Genomic DNA, 15,605 nt, shown 5'->3' with positions numbered 1-15,605 from the left:
GTTACCCAGTACTGTCTGTAGGTGAGTGTCTCTGAGTGTGGGGGTGTTACCCAGTACTGTCTGTAGGTGTGTGTCTCTGAGTGTGGGTGTGTTACCCAGTACTGTCTGTAGGTGTGTGTCGCTGAGTGTGGGTGTGTTACCCAGTACTGTCTGTAGGTGTGTGTCTCTGAGTGTGGGTGTGTTACCCAGTACTGTCTGTAGGTGTGTGTCTCTGAGTGTGGGTGTGTTACCCAGTACTGTCTGTAGGTGAGTGTCTCTGAGTGTGGGTGTGTCACCCAGTACTGTCTGTAGGTGTGTGTCTCTGAGTGTGGGTGTGTCACCCAGTACTGTCTGTAGGTGTGTGTCTCTGAGTGTGGGTGTGTCACCCAGTGCTGTCTGTAGGTGTGTGTCTCTGAGTATGGGTGTGTCACCCAGTACTGTCTGTAGGTGTGTGTCTCTGAGTGTGGGTGTGTCACCCAGTACTGTCTGTAGGTGTGTGTCTCTGAGTGTGGGTGTGTTACCCAGTACTGTCTGTCAGTGAGTGTCTCTGAATGTGGGTGTGTTACCCAGTACTGTCTGTAGGTGCGTGTCTCTGAGTGTGGATGTGTTACCCAGTACTGTCTGTCAGTGAGTGTCTCTGAATGTGGGTGTGTTACCCAGTACTGTCTGTAGGTGCGTGTCTCTGAGTGTGGATGTGTTACCCAGTACTGTCTGTCAGTGTGTGTCTCTGAGTGTGGGTGTGTTACCCAGGACTGTCTGCAGGTGTGTGTCTCTGAGAGTGGGTGCGTTCCCCAGTACTGTCTGTAGGTGTGTGTCTCTGAGTGTGGGTGTATTACCCAGTACTGTCTGTAGGTGTGTGTCTCTGAGTGTGGGTGTGTTACCCAGTACTGTCTGTAGGTGCGTGTCTCTGAGTGTGGATGTGTTACCCAGTACTGTCTGTCAGTGAGTGTCTCTGAATGTGGGTGTGTTACCCAGTACTGTCTGTAGGTGTGTGTCTCTGAGTGTGGGTGTGTTACCCAGTACTGTCTGTCAGTGAGTGTCTCTGAATGTGGGTGTGTTACCCAGTACTGTCTGTCAGTGTGTGTCTCTGAGTGTGGGTGTGTTACCCAGTACTGTCTGTAGGTGTGTGTCTCTGAATGTGGGTGTATTACCCAGGACTGTCTGTAGGTGTGTGTCTCTGAGAGTGGGTGCGTTCCCCAGTACTGTCTGTAGGTGTGTGTCTCTGAGAGTGGGTGCGTTCCCCAGTGCTGTCTGTAGGTGTGTGTCTCTGAGTGTGGGTGTGTTACCCAGTACTGTCTGCAGGTGTGTGTCTCTGAATGTGGGTGTATTACCCAGTACTGTCTGTAGGTGAGTGTCTCTGAGTGTGGGTGTGTTACCCAGGACTGTCTGCAGGTGTGTGTCTCTGAGAGTGGGTGCGTTCCCCAGTACTGTCTGTAGGTGTGTGTCTCTGAGTGTGGATGTGTTACCCAGTACTGTCTGTAGGTGAGTGTCTCTGAGAGTGGGTGCGTTCCCCAGTACTGTCTGTAGGTGCGTGTCTCTGAGTGTAGGTGTGTCACCCAGTACTGTCTGTCGGTGTGTGTCTCTGAGTGTGGTTGTATTACCCAGTACTGTCTGTAGGTGAGTGTCTCTGAATGTGGGTGCGTTACCCAGTACTGTCTGTAGGTATGTGTCTCTGAGTGTGGGTGTATTACCCAGTACTGTCTGTAGGTGTGTGTCTCTGAGTGTGGGTGTGTTACCCAGTACTGTCTGTTGGTGTGTGTCTCTGAGAGTGGGTGCGTTCCCCAGTACTGTCTGTAGGTGCGTGTCTCTGAGTGTGGGTGTGTTACCCAGTACTGTCTGTCGGTGTGTGTCTCTGAGTGTGGGTGTATTACCCAGTCCTGTCTGTAGGTGAGTGTCTCTGAATGTGGGTGCGTTACCCAGTACTGTCTGTAGGTGTGTGTCTCTGAGTGTGGGTGTGTTACCCAGTACTGTCTGTAGGTGTGTGTCTCAGAGTGTGGGTGTGTTACCCAGTACTGTCTGTAGGTGTGTGTCTCAGAGTGTGGGTGTGTTACCCAGTACTGTCTGTCGGTGTGTGTCTCTGAGTGTGGGTGTGTTACCCAGTACTGTCTGTAGGTGTGTGTCTCTGAGAGTGGGTGCGTTCCCCAGTACTGTCTGTAGGTGTGTGTCTCTGAGTGTGGGTGTGTTACCCAGTACTGTCTGTAGGTGTGTGTCTCTGAGAGTGGGTGCGTTCCCCAGTATTGTCTGTAGGCGTGTGTCTCTGAGTGTGGGTGTGTCACCCAGTACTGTCTGTAGGTGTGTGTCTCTGAGTGTGGGTGCATTACCCAGTACTGTCTGTAGGTGTGTGTCTCTGAGTGTGGGTGCGTTCCCCAGTACTGTCTGTAGGTGAGTGTCTCTGAATGTGGGTGTATTACCCAGTACTGTCTGTAGGTGTGTGTCTCTGAGTGTGGGTGTGTTACCCAGTACTGTCTGTTGGTGTGTGTCTCTGAGTGTGGGTGTGTTACCCAGTACTGTCTGTAGGTGTGTGTCTCTGAGTGTGGGTGCGTTCCCCAGTACTGTCTGTAGGTGAGTGTCTCTGAATGTGGGTGCGTTACCCAGTACTGTCTGTAGGTGTGTGTCTCTGAGTGTGGGTGTATTACCCAGTACTGTCTGTAGGTGTGTGTCTCTGAGTGTGGGTGTGTTACCCAGTACTGTCTGTAGTTGTGTGTCTCTGAGTGTGGGTGTGTTCCCCAGTACTGTCTGTAGGTGTGTGTCTCTGAGTGTGGGTGTGTCACCCAGTACTGTCTGTAGGTGTGTGTCTCTGAGTGTGGGTGTATTACCCAGTACTGTCTGTAGGTGAGTGTCTCTGAATGTGGGTGTGTTACCCAGTACTGTCTGTAGGTGTGTGTCTCTGAGTGTAGGTGTGTCACCCAGTACTGTCTGTAGGTGTGTGTCTGAATGTGGGTGCGTTACCCAGTACTGTCTGTGTGTGTTGAAGACGGATAATGCTCCAGGGTTGAAGTCACAGATGATTCCATGTGTCGCTGGTTCCAGCCGTTATGGTGATGTGACTGGGCTGATAACCTGATTGGAGAAATGCAATGAAGATTTGTGGATAAGAGGAACAATGAGGCAAAAATATGAAAAATCACTAAAAGTAGTGACACAGGTGAATAAAGACTTAAACAAAGCAAATCAAGCAGCTGGATTTATTTCTAGAGGCTTCGAACTGAAAAGCAGTGAATTTCTGTTGAACTGCTGTACAATGTTGTTGAGGCCACACTTGACGTACACTGAACGGTTCGAGCCTCCATATTCTGAAAAGGATCTCGAGCCAGTCGAGAAGGTGCAAAATAGATTTACCAGAACTGAGAGGATAAACTGATCAGGAAAGGCTAAACAGGCTGGGGCTCTTTGGTGACCTCATGAATGTCTTTAAGGATATGAAGAGGTTTGATAGAGTAGACGTTGAGAAGATTCTTCCAATTGTGGGTGAGATCAGAACATACAATAATCAACATTAAATCCAATAGGGAATTCAGGAGCAACTTTTTTAACCAGAGAGAGGTTAGAATGTGGAACTCATTCTGGCAAACAACACTGAGAGACAGCAATGGTGTAAAATAATAGATTTTATTCTGTTTCATTGGATAGAAAACATTGTATACTGGAAATTCATTGTTTTGCAGTCAATCACCTCCTGAACAGAGACAGACAAACGCTGACGGTGGGAAGACAGTAGAAATTGGAAACGGGAGGTTTGAAAGTGGATGAAACAGGATATTTAAATCCAAAATACCTGGGCTCACAGGACTGTTAGACCCTGTTCCCCCAATACTGCCAGCTCCCTGCTCCCCCCCCGCAATACTGCCACTCCCTGTACCCTCCAATACTGCCAGCGCCCTGCTCCCCCCCCAATACTGCCACTCCCTGTACCCTTCAAAACTGCCACTCCCTGTACCCTCCAATACTGCCACTCCCTGTACCCTACAATACTGCCAGCTCCCTGCAGCCTCCAATACTGTCAGCTCAATGTCTACGAATTCCTGCTGGTACTGGCGCCCGAGGCTGTCACCCACCTCCCGGAGGACGCGGTTGAGCTTTCCCGGCATGGATGGTGGGAACTGATGAAATGTTTTATTCCCTGCATCCCCTTCACCCCCCCGCTTCCCCTTCCCAGCTCCCCCCTCCCAGCTCAACCCCCCCCGCACCCTCTTACCCCACCCCCTCCCCCCTCGCAACCCCTTCCCAGCTCCCCCCTTACACCATCTTCCTCCTGCACCCCCTTCCCCTGAACCCCCCCACCCCTCTACAGCCCCCTTCCCAGCTCCCCCTCGCACCCCCTTCCCTCCACCCCTCCCCCTCGCACACCCTCCGCCCACCGGCATCCACCTCGCCCTGAGCAGGGGCCCTAACAACCCCACTGCCTTGTTGGCGTCTTGGGGGAGTCCAAGGCTAAGGCAGTAAACCCTAACAGAAAATCCGGAGCGGAACCCCGTAGGCGGTCATGTGTCACTTTAGGCATGTTTCCGGCAGTTCCTGCAGCCATACCGGTGCCAAATATCGTGCTCTGCACTCCTTTGGACCCCACCAGAAGGCCGAGAGGAGGGTTTTGACGCTTGGGCAACTCACAACCTCCATATATTCGCCCAGGCAAGCGCCATGGAGAGGTCACTCCATAGTCGCCTCACAGCAACCGAAACAACACGGAAGGCAGCAGTTACGGGTTATAAGTCCAGCTCAATTGGCGTAGAGATTGGGCGCCACGGGTTGCCTTTGTCGGTGGAAGAGGTCATCGCACCTCACTGGACAGCTACCGCCCGCCTCAAACCGGGAAGCCCCCAGTCAATAAGGTTCTGTCCCCCCACAGTCCACCTGCTTCAATGGATGCTTGGAGCTCAGGGTTATTGCCCGAAAAGCGGACTGCAACACTGCACCAAACAGCACGAAAAAAGGAAAGAAGGTACCAGCCCTTCGTTTTGCAAGCTGGAACGTCAGAACTATGTGTCCTGGCCTGTCAGAAGACCTTACACAAATCAACGATTCTCGGAAGACCGCCATCATTAACAAAGAGCTCAGTAGACTCAATGTGGACATTGCAGCACTTCAGGAGACTCACCTCCCAGCGAGCAGATCTCTAACAGAGCAAGACTACACCTTCTTCTGGCAGGGTAGGGTTCCTGAAGAACTAAGACAGCATGGAGTGGGCTTCGCCATCAGAAACTCTTTGCTCAGCATGATAGAGCCACCTTCAAATGGCTCGGAACGCATACTGTCCATCCGACTGCTCACCACCTCTGGTCCAGTACACCTACTCAGCATCTATGCTTCAACACTCTGCTCCCCACATGAAGATAAAGACCAGTTCTACGAGGAACTCCATAATATCATTGGTAGCATCCCAAATACCGAACATCTGTTCCTGCTGGGGGACTTTAATGCCAGGGTTGGGGCCGACCATGATTCATAGCCCTCCTGCCTTGGGCGCTATGGCATTGGAAGGATGAATGAGAATGGACAGAGACTGCTTGAGCTGTGTACCTATCATAACCTTTGCATCACCAACTCATTCTTTCATACTAAACCCTGTCACCAGGTTTCTTGGAGGCACCCAAGATCACGTCGTTGGCACCAGCTAGACCTCATTGTCACAAGGCGAGCCTCCTTAAACTGTGTTCAAATCACACGCAGCTTCCACAGTGCGGACTGCGACACCGACCACTCCCTGGTGTGCAGCAAGGTTAGACTCAAACCAAAGAAGCTGCATCACTCCAAGCAGAAGGGCCACCCGCGCATCAACACGAGCAGAATTTCTTATCCACAGCTGTTACAAAAATTTCTAAATTGACTTGGAAAAGCCCTTCAAAACACTCCCACAGGGGATGCTGAGACCAAGTGGGCCCACATCAGAGACGCCATCTATGAGTCAGCCATGACCACCTATGGCAAACGTGTGAAGCGGAATGCAGACTGGTTTCAATCTCACATTGAAGATCTGGAACCTGTCATAGCCACTAAGCGCATTGCACTGCTGAACTACAAAAAAGCCCCCAGCGAGTTAACATCCGGAGCACTTAAAACAGCCAGAAGCACCGCACAAAGAACAGCCAGGCGCTGCGCAAATGACTACTGGCAACACCTATGCAGTCATATTCAGCTGGCCTCTGACACCGGAAACATCATTGGAATGTATGATGGCATTAAGAGAGCTTTTGGGCCAACCATCAAGAAGATCGCCCCCCTCAAATCTAAATCAGGGGACACAATCACTGACCAAAGCAAGCAAATGGACCGCTGGGTTGAGCACTACCTAGAACTGTACTCCAGGGAGAATGTTGTCACTGAGACCGCCCTCAATGCAGCCCAGTCTCTGCCAGTCATGGATGAGCTGGACATACAGCCAACAAAATCAGAACTCAGTGATGCCACTGATTCTCCAGCCAGCGGAAAAGACCCTGGGAAGGACGGCATTATCCCTGAAATAAGCAAGAGTGCTAAGCCTGCCAAACTCTCAGCACTCTACGAACTGCTTTGCCTGTGCTGGGACGAGGGAGCAGCACCACAGGACATGCGCGATGCCAATATCATCACCCTCTATAAGAACAAGGGTGACCGCGGTGACTGCAACAACTACCGTGGAATCTCCCTGCACAGCATAGTGGGGAAAGTCTTCGCTCGAGTCGCTTTAAACAGGCTCCAGAAGCTGGCCAAGCGTGTGTAACCTGAGGCACAGTGTGGCCTTCGAGCAGAGAGATCGACCATTGACATGCTGTTCTCCCTTCGTCAGCTACAGGAGAAATGCCGTGAACAACAGATGCCCCTCTATGTTGCTTTCATTGATCTCACCAAAGCCTTTGACCTCGGCAGCAGACGTGGTCTCTTCAGGCTACTAACAAAGATTGGATGTCCACCAAAGCTACTAAGTATCATCACCTCATTCCATGACAATATGAAAGGCACAATTCAGCAAAGCGGCACCTCATCAGACCCCTTTCCTATCCTGAGTGGCGTGAAACAGGGCTGTGTTCTCGCACCTACACTGGTTGTGATTTTCTTCTCTCTGCTGCTCTCACACGCGTTCAAGTCTTCAGAAGAAGGAATTTTCCTGCACACAAGATCAGGTGGCAGGTTTTTCAACCTTTCCTGTCTAAGAGCGAAGACCAAAGTACGGAAAGTCCTCATCAGGGAACTCCTCTTTGCTGACGATGCTGCTTTAACATCTCACACTGAAGAGTGCCTGCAGAGTCTCATCGACAAGTTTGCGGCTGCCTGCAATGAATTTGTCCTAACCATCAGCCTCAAGAAAATGAACATCATGGGACAGGACGTCAGAAATGCTCCATCCATCAATATCGGCGACCACACTCTGGAAGTGGTTCAACTATCCCCAGTAACCTGTCTCTCGATGCAGAAATCAACAAGCACATGGGAAAGGCTTCCACTGCTATGTCCAGACTGGCCAAGAGAATGTGGGAAAATGGCGCACTGACACAGAACACAAAAATCCGAGTGTATCAAGCCTGTGTCCTCAGCACCTTGCTCTACGGCAGCGAGGCCTGGACAACGTATGTCAGCCAAGAGCCACGTCTCAATTCATTCCATCTTCGCTGCCTCCGGAGAATCCTTGCCATCGGGTGGCAGGACCGTATCTCCAACACAGAAGTCCTCGAGGCGGCCAACATCCCCAGCTTATACACACTACTGAGTCAGCGGCGCTTGAGATGGCTTGGCCATGTGAGCCGCATGGAAGATGGCAGGATCCCCAAGGACACATTGCACAGCGAGCTCGCCACTGGTATCAGACCCTCCGGCCGTCCATGTCTCCGCTTTAAAGACGTCTGCAAACGCGACATGAAGTCCTGTGATATTGATCACAAGTCGTGGGGGTCAGTTGCCAGCGATCGCCAGAGCTGGCGGGCAGCCATAAAGGCGGGGCTAAAGTGTGGCGAGTCAAAGAGACTTAGCAGTTGGCAGGAAAAAAGACAGAAGCGCAAGGAGAGAGCCAATTGTGTAACAGCCTCGACAACCAATTTTTTCTGCAGCACCTGTGGAAGAGTCTGTCACTCTAGAATTGGTCTTTATAGCTACTCCAGGCGCTGCTTTACAAACCACTGACCACCTCCAGGCGCTTACCCATTGTCTCCCGAGACAAGGAGGCCAAGGAAGATAGCCATTACAGGCTACAGGACGACATTGATTGGGACCTGAATATTGAAGGATATCTGGCATTTAGGAAGGACAGGAAGCTAGGAAACGGTGGAGGGGTAGCTCTGTTAATTAATGATGGCATTAGCGCAATAGAGAGGGATGACCTAAGTTCAGGAGACCAGGATGATGAAGCAGTTTGGGTAGAGATGAGAAATCATAAAGACAAGAAGTCACATGTGGGAGTGGTGCACAGGCTACCTAACATTAACTACACTGTGGGAAAGGGTATAAAGGAAGAAATAATGGCAGCTTGTCAGAAAGGTATAGTGATAATTGTGGGGGATTTTAACCTACATATAGACTGGAAAAATCAGATGGGCAGAGGTAGCCTAGATGAGTACATGGAATGATTTTGGGATAATTTCTTGGAACAATACGTTCAGGATCCAACCAGAGAGCAGGCTATACTAGACCTGGTATTGTGGAATGAGATAGGAATAATTAATGACCTTATAGTTAAAGTGCCCCTAGGTAGCAGCGATCAGAATATGATTGAATTTTACATTCAGTTTGAAGGAGAGAAGAGTGGGTCCAAGACTAGTATTTTAAACTTAAATAAGGGCAATTATGAGGGAATGAAAGCAGAGCGAGCTGAAGTGAACTAGCAAAGTAGGTTTAGGGATAGGTCAATAGAGATGCAGTGGCAGACTTTTAAGGGGATATTTCAGAATATGCAGAATAGGTACATTTCAACGAGACAGAAAAATTCCAAGGGTGGGACCCGCCATTCGTGGTTAAGTAAAACAGTTAAAGATATATAAAACTTAAAGAAAAAGCCTAAAATTGTGCAAAGATGGGAGGCAGGCCAGAAGATTGGACAGACTATAAAAAACAGCAAAGAAGGACTAAAAGATTGATAAGGAAGGTAAAGTTAGAGTACGAGAGAAAGCTAGCTAGAAATATAAAGATAGATAGTAAGAGCATCTATAAATATATTAAAAAGAAAAAAGTTAACAAAGTGAGCATTGGTCCTATAAAAAGTGAGTCTAGGGAATTATTGATGGATAATAAGGAGATGGCAGATGAATTGAAAATATATTTTGTATCAGTCTTCACTAATGAGTATACACGTAACATCCTAGTATTAGCTGTAAGTCAGGAAATGGAAGGGAGGGAGGAACTCAAGAAAATTACAATCATCAGGGACGTGGTACTGAACAAATTGTTGAAGCTGCGGGATGACAAGTCCCCAGGTCCTGATGGACTTCATCTTAGGGTATAAGAAGAAGTGGCTCGTGAGATAGTTGATGCGTTAGTTTTAATTTTCCAAAATTCCCGAGATTCAGGGAAGGTTCCTTTAGATTGGAAAATAGCAAATGTAACTCCTTTATTCAAAAAGGGAGGGAGACAGAAAGCAGGAAACTACAGGCCAGTTAGCTTAACATCTGTCTTAGGGAATATGTTTGAAGTTATTATTAAAGATGTTATAGCAGGGTATTTAGAAAAATTCAAGGTAATCAGGAAGACTCAACATGGTTTTGTGAAAGGGAAATCATGTTTAACCAAGTTATTGGAGTTCTTTGAGGGAGTTACATGTGCTGTGGATAAAGGGGAACCAGTGGATGTATTGTACTTGGATTCCCAGAAGGCATTTGATAAGGTGCTACATCAAAGGTTATTGCAGAAAATAAAAGCTCATGGTGTAGGGGGTAACATATTGGCATGGATAGAAGATTGGTTAGCTAACAGCAAACAGACAGTAGGCATAAATGGGTCATTTTCTGGTTGGCAAGATGTAACAGGTGGTGTGCCACAGAGATCTGTGCTGGGGGCCTCAACTTTTTACAATTTATATAAATGACTTAGATGAAGGTATGGTCGCTAAATTTGCTGAGGACAGAAAGATAGGTAGGAAAGTAACTTGTGAAAAGGACATAAGGAGGCTACAAAGAAATACAGATCGGTTAAGTGAGTGGACAAAGACCTGGGAAATGGAGTATAATGTGGGAAAGTGGGAAATTGTCCACTTTGGCAGGAAGAATAAAACAGAAGCATATTATCTAAATTGTGAGAGATTGCAGAGCTCTGAGATGCAGAGGAATCTGGGTGTCCTAGTGCATGAGTCAATGAATCGCAAAAGTTAGTATGCAGATACAGCACGTCATTAGGAAAGCTAATAGAATGTTATCATTTATCACAAGGGGAATTGAATACAAAAGTAGGGAGGTTATGCTTCAGCTATACAGGACATTGGTGAAACCACATCTGGAGTACTGTGTACAGTATTGGTCTCTTTATTTAAGGAAGGATGTAAATGCTTTGGAGGCAGTACAGAGAAGGTTTACTAGACTGATACCTGGAATGGGTGGCCTGTCTTACGAGGAAAGATTGGACAGGCTAGGTTGTATCCGCTGGAATTTAGAAAAGTAAGAGGCGACTTGATTGAAACATAAAAGATCCTGGGGGGTCTTGACAGGGTGGATGTGGAAAGGATGTTTTCCCTTGTGGAAGAATCTCGAACTAGGGGTCAGAGATGAGGAGAAATCTTTTCTCTCAGAGGATCGTGAGTCTTTGGAATTCTCTTCCTCAAAAGGCAGTGGAAGCAGAGTCTTTGAATATTTTTACGGAAGAGGTAGATAGATTCTTGATAAGCAAGGGGGTGGAAGGTTATCGGGGGTAGGTGGAAATGTGGAGTAATCAGTTCAGCCATGAACTTATTGAATGGCGGAGCAGGTTCGAGGGGTCGAGTGGTCTACTCCTGCTCTGAATTTGTATGTCCGTATGTTCTCGGTAATGGTGACTATGAAACCATTGTAGATTGTCATAAAAACCCATCTGGTTCACTAATGTCCTTTAGGGAAGGAAATCTGCTGTCCTTATCTGGTCTGGCCTATGTATGACTCCAGACCCACAGCAATGTGGTTGACTCTTAAATGCCCTCTGAAATGGCCTGGCAAGCCATTCAGTTGTACCAAATCACAAGAAAAAAGTCTAAAAGGAATGAAACTGGACAGACCTCCAGCATCAACCGAGGTGTAGTATAAGGATGTAAAGAGTTAATACCAAAGACAATGAGACCCCTCCCACTGTGCAAGTGATGATGTAACAGTCACATGAGATAGACTTGAGAAGGAGAAGGTATAGCAGCACGAAGGATACTAGTTTAAGTGGCTTGTGGAGAGTGTATATAGTAACTGTGAATAATAAAGAGTTATTGTTAACCTTTACCGGAATTGAAGACTTTCTGTAGAACGCCCTTAAACACTACTAATACAAACACGACAACTCAATATGGTGGCTGCTGTGAAAGGGATCAGGAGAATTTGAAGAAGGGTCAGTGACCCGAAACGTTACCTCTGCTTCTCTTTCCACAGATGCTGCCAGACCTGCTGAGTGGTTGCAGCATTTCTTGTTTTTATTTCAGATTTCCAGCATCTGCAGTATTTTGCTATTATTATAGGAGAATTTGAAGATCTCCTTACCTTTGGAAGGAACACCAGGGGTAAAGCAGAGAAATTTAAAGATAAATACTGGTCCAGTACAGTAAGAAAATGACTTACTGGCAGAAGAGGCTGTGAAGAGGCTCTGGAGACCACACCACAGCAATGGGAGGCTCTGCGACAGTACATCCAGCACATCCAGCGGTTGGGTCTGAGTCTTCATGCCAGACGACGATCCAGGATCGGTGGGACAGTGAAATTGGCCATTTGTTTAAACGGTGCACTGGGAAAAAAATCAGGTGCAGAAAGCGATCTCAGTCGAATCGGCGACGAGAGGCGAGTACAGTGGCAGCCATTGCTCAGCCTCACCAAGGGAAAAAAGCTTGGTATTTGTCAGAAAGTGCGTGAAAGGTCGGAGAGCGTGGGAAAGCCCCAAACAGAACGCAAACACCTCGAGCCAAGGACCACCTTAGCAAAGTCTAAAAAACGAAAGGAAGCAATATGGATCCAAAATTGGGAATGCCTGAGAGTTTCCAGAACCAAGAAGGTCTCAATCAGGTCCAAAATTGGCTAATATAGAGAATAAGGTTCTTAATATTCAGAATTGCTTCTCAACTCCAGACCAAATCTGAAATGGAGCAAGTGAACACCCTCCTATATTCAGTAGGTGCAATAGCAGACAATGTAACTGTCCGACAAGGGATCAATGAGGCTTCTGATAAATTCAAAAAGTACTCCAAGCCTTTGATAAATATTTTAATCTGCCTACCAATGAAATTTTGAAAAGAGCCAAATTTAATAAGTGGGTGCAGATGATTGGAGAGTCTGTAGATTCCTATATTAATGACCTGTATAAATTGTCAGAGGTTGTGAACACAGTGAATGAAAAGCAGAACTAATCAGAGACAGGATAGTCATCGGCACAGCGGATGAATCCTTGTCAGACCTGTTGCAATCCAAGGAAGACCTTACACTGGAAAAGGCCATTCAAATTATAAGACAAGCTGAGGTTCAGAAACAGAATAGGGACATTCTACGAGCTGAAGACAAGCTGTGGATGAGAAGGAGTCCAATTCCCAAACAACTGGTGAAGCCAAAGCCAGGGAAAACCTTTGAGGAACAGAAAAAAACATCCAGGTGAGAAGGTGCATGACACAGGAAAACCTTGTCAATGTTGTGGAGCCAAGAAGACCCACAGACGAGAGCAGTGCCCAGCAAGTAAAGCTGAGTGTTTTAATTATGGGAAGATGTGCCACAGCAAAATCTCTGCACTTAAAAGTACAAAGCAGAAAACCTTCACACAAACAACAGTGAATCAAGTACAGCAATATCCACAAGGGCAAGTACCAGGAGAGCTCTTGGGAGAAATCAATAATCCAGACCAAGATTTCTGGACAGCAGACATCTCTGTGAATGGACGCCTCATGAAGTTTAAGCTTGACATAGGGGCGAGTGTCATGGTATTGTCTGACCAAGATCCTTGGGTGAAGAGACATTACCTGCAACTGACAGATATACAATTGCACGGTCCTGGCAGGACATAACTGTGAGTAAAAGGCAAACTCCAAGAAACTCTTCAGCATAGCGGCAGACAACTGGTAGAGAACTTGCATTTCTTGCACAATCAAGCATTTCTTTACTAAGCAGGAATGTCTGCTTACAACTGCAGTTGATTAAAAATGTAGCCAAAGTCAAGCAAACAAAGGCTAACAATTCCTTTCAAACAGAATTCCTGAAGCTGCTCAAAGGGCTCAGAAAACTAAAGACGGAGTACAGGATCACTCTGAAGGAAGGGGACAAATCAGTGTGTATCTTCACACAAAGAGGAATACCTCATCCCTTATTAAACAAAGCCCAAAAACAATTGGAGGAGGTGACAAGAATGGGCATTATCTCTCTGGTAAGGCAACCAATGAACTGGTGATTAGCCATGGTTCCTGTCCTGAAGCCAAATGAAACTCTGCGAATATGTGTGGATTTAACGCGGCTCAACAAAGCAGTAGTGTGTGAGATTCACTCAATGGGCTGGATTTTACCGTAGGCGGGCGAGACTTCACCACTGACTTTTACGCATAGCCCGGGGATCCGACCTGCATTTTACGGGTCCCTGGGATTTAATTGTTCCGAGGCAGGACTTCCACCCACTTGAGGGAGGAGATCCTGCCTCAGTAACTTGCCGACCAATCAGTGGGCCGGCAGCTCTCAGTCCCAGCAGCTCCACTGGTAGCGGTGGCCACTGCTGAGACTGCAGCCCGTCCAATGCTATGGAGCCAGGAGTTCAGGCGTGTCGAACAGCAGAAGCAGCATGTGATAGAGATAAATGATCCCACAAGCAAAGGATCAGATCTAAGCTCTGCAGTGCTGCCATATCTACTCGTGAATGACGGTGGACAATTAAACAACTAACTGGGCGAGGAGGCTTGTTACAACTGTAGTGGGAGCAACACACTGTTAATTCAGTCCCGTCACTCCGCAGGTCGCAGCATATTATTAAGCTTTCACACCCAATCGGAAAACTGCCAAATTAAACAGTAACCCCAGAATGAAACAGACCAAACCAGACATGTTTAGACAACAATAAATTAACTATTTATTAAAATGCAATCTTAAACACTATTAAGATAAACCTATTCTAAAGACCTTATAACTTATATTAATCTAACTCCCACATTCACACACATGTACTCAGAAGTAACAATAGTTAACTGTTTTTTTTATTAAAGTGGAATTTTTAAAAATTAGCTGTCTCTTAAGTATAAATAAAATAAGAAAGTGTTTGTGGATTATGTTCCTGGTGGATGAGGTCTTCTAAAGTGAAAATAGTCAAAGGTCATTTGCGGTCTTCACATGGATCTGGTGAAAACAGTCCTTCAGAAGATAGGCATTCAACTCTTCGGCTGTAGCACGCATTAAACAGTTCTTTGAACGATGAGCACAGCAATACAAATAATTTATTGAGGAAGAAAAGCTTTTCTTCTTTACTCAGGAATGAACGTGGCTTGTAGCACCTTGTAGAATTTTTCTGAGAGAAAATAATACAGCTCCTTTTCTTCAGATCGCCTCACTGGAAAGTCTCTCAAAAACTAACTGGTCTCAGCCGGTTTCTGCCAGTTTCACACACAGTTAAAATGGAAACATTACCATGTGACCTTTCTCTCTCCTGCTGTTGCCCATTTTAACAAAAATGCAGCTGGTGCACTGTGTCTCCAGGAATTCTAAAACATTCTCTCCCTTGGAGGTGCACTGTTGTTAACAGCGTCTTAAAGGCACGCACACTGTTTTTAATCTGAGAAGAAAAATAATTAAAGGTCTGTCACAGGCTCCACAAACATCCCCATCCTCAACTATGGGGGAGCCCAGCACCTCTGTGTGCAAGACAAGGCTGAAACATTTGCATCCATCTTCAGCTAGAAGTCAATGATTCATCTTGGCCTCTTCCTGAGGTCCTGAACACCATAGATGCCAGTCTTCAGCCAATTTGATTCACTTCATGTGATATCAAGAAACGACTGAAGGCACTGGATAGAGCAAAGGCTATGGGCCCTGACAACATTTCGGCAATAGAACTGAAGACTTGTGCTCCAGAACAATCAGCGCCCCTAACAAAGCTATTCCAGAACAGCTACAGCACTGGCATCTATCCGACAATGTGGAAAATTGGCCAGGTGTGTCCTGTTCACAAAAAGCAGGACAAATTCAACCCAACCAATTACTGCCCTATCAGTTTACTCACGATCATCAGCAAAGTGATGGAAGGGGTCGTCGACAGTGCTATCAAGTGGCACTTGCTCAGCAATAACCTGCTCACTGACACTCAGTTTGGGTTCTGCCAGGGCCACTCAGCTCTTGACCTCATTACAGCCTTGATTGAAACATGGACAAAAGAGCTAAACTCCAGAGGTGAGGTGAGAGTGACTGCCTTTGACACTATTGACCGAGTATGGCATCAAAGAGCCCTCGTAAAACTGGAGTCAATGGGAATCAGTGGAAAAACTCTCCACCGGTTAGATTCAGACCGAGCATAAAGGAAGATGGTTGTGGTTGTTGGAGGTCAATCATCTC

Source organism: Heterodontus francisci, chromosome 8, assembly GCF_036365525.1.
Source record: "Heterodontus francisci isolate sHetFra1 chromosome 8, sHetFra1.hap1, whole genome shotgun sequence".
Classification (NCBI taxonomy): Eukaryota; Metazoa; Chordata; class Chondrichthyes; order Heterodontiformes; family Heterodontidae; genus Heterodontus; species Heterodontus francisci.
Note: the sequence above shows the minus strand (reverse complement) of the source record.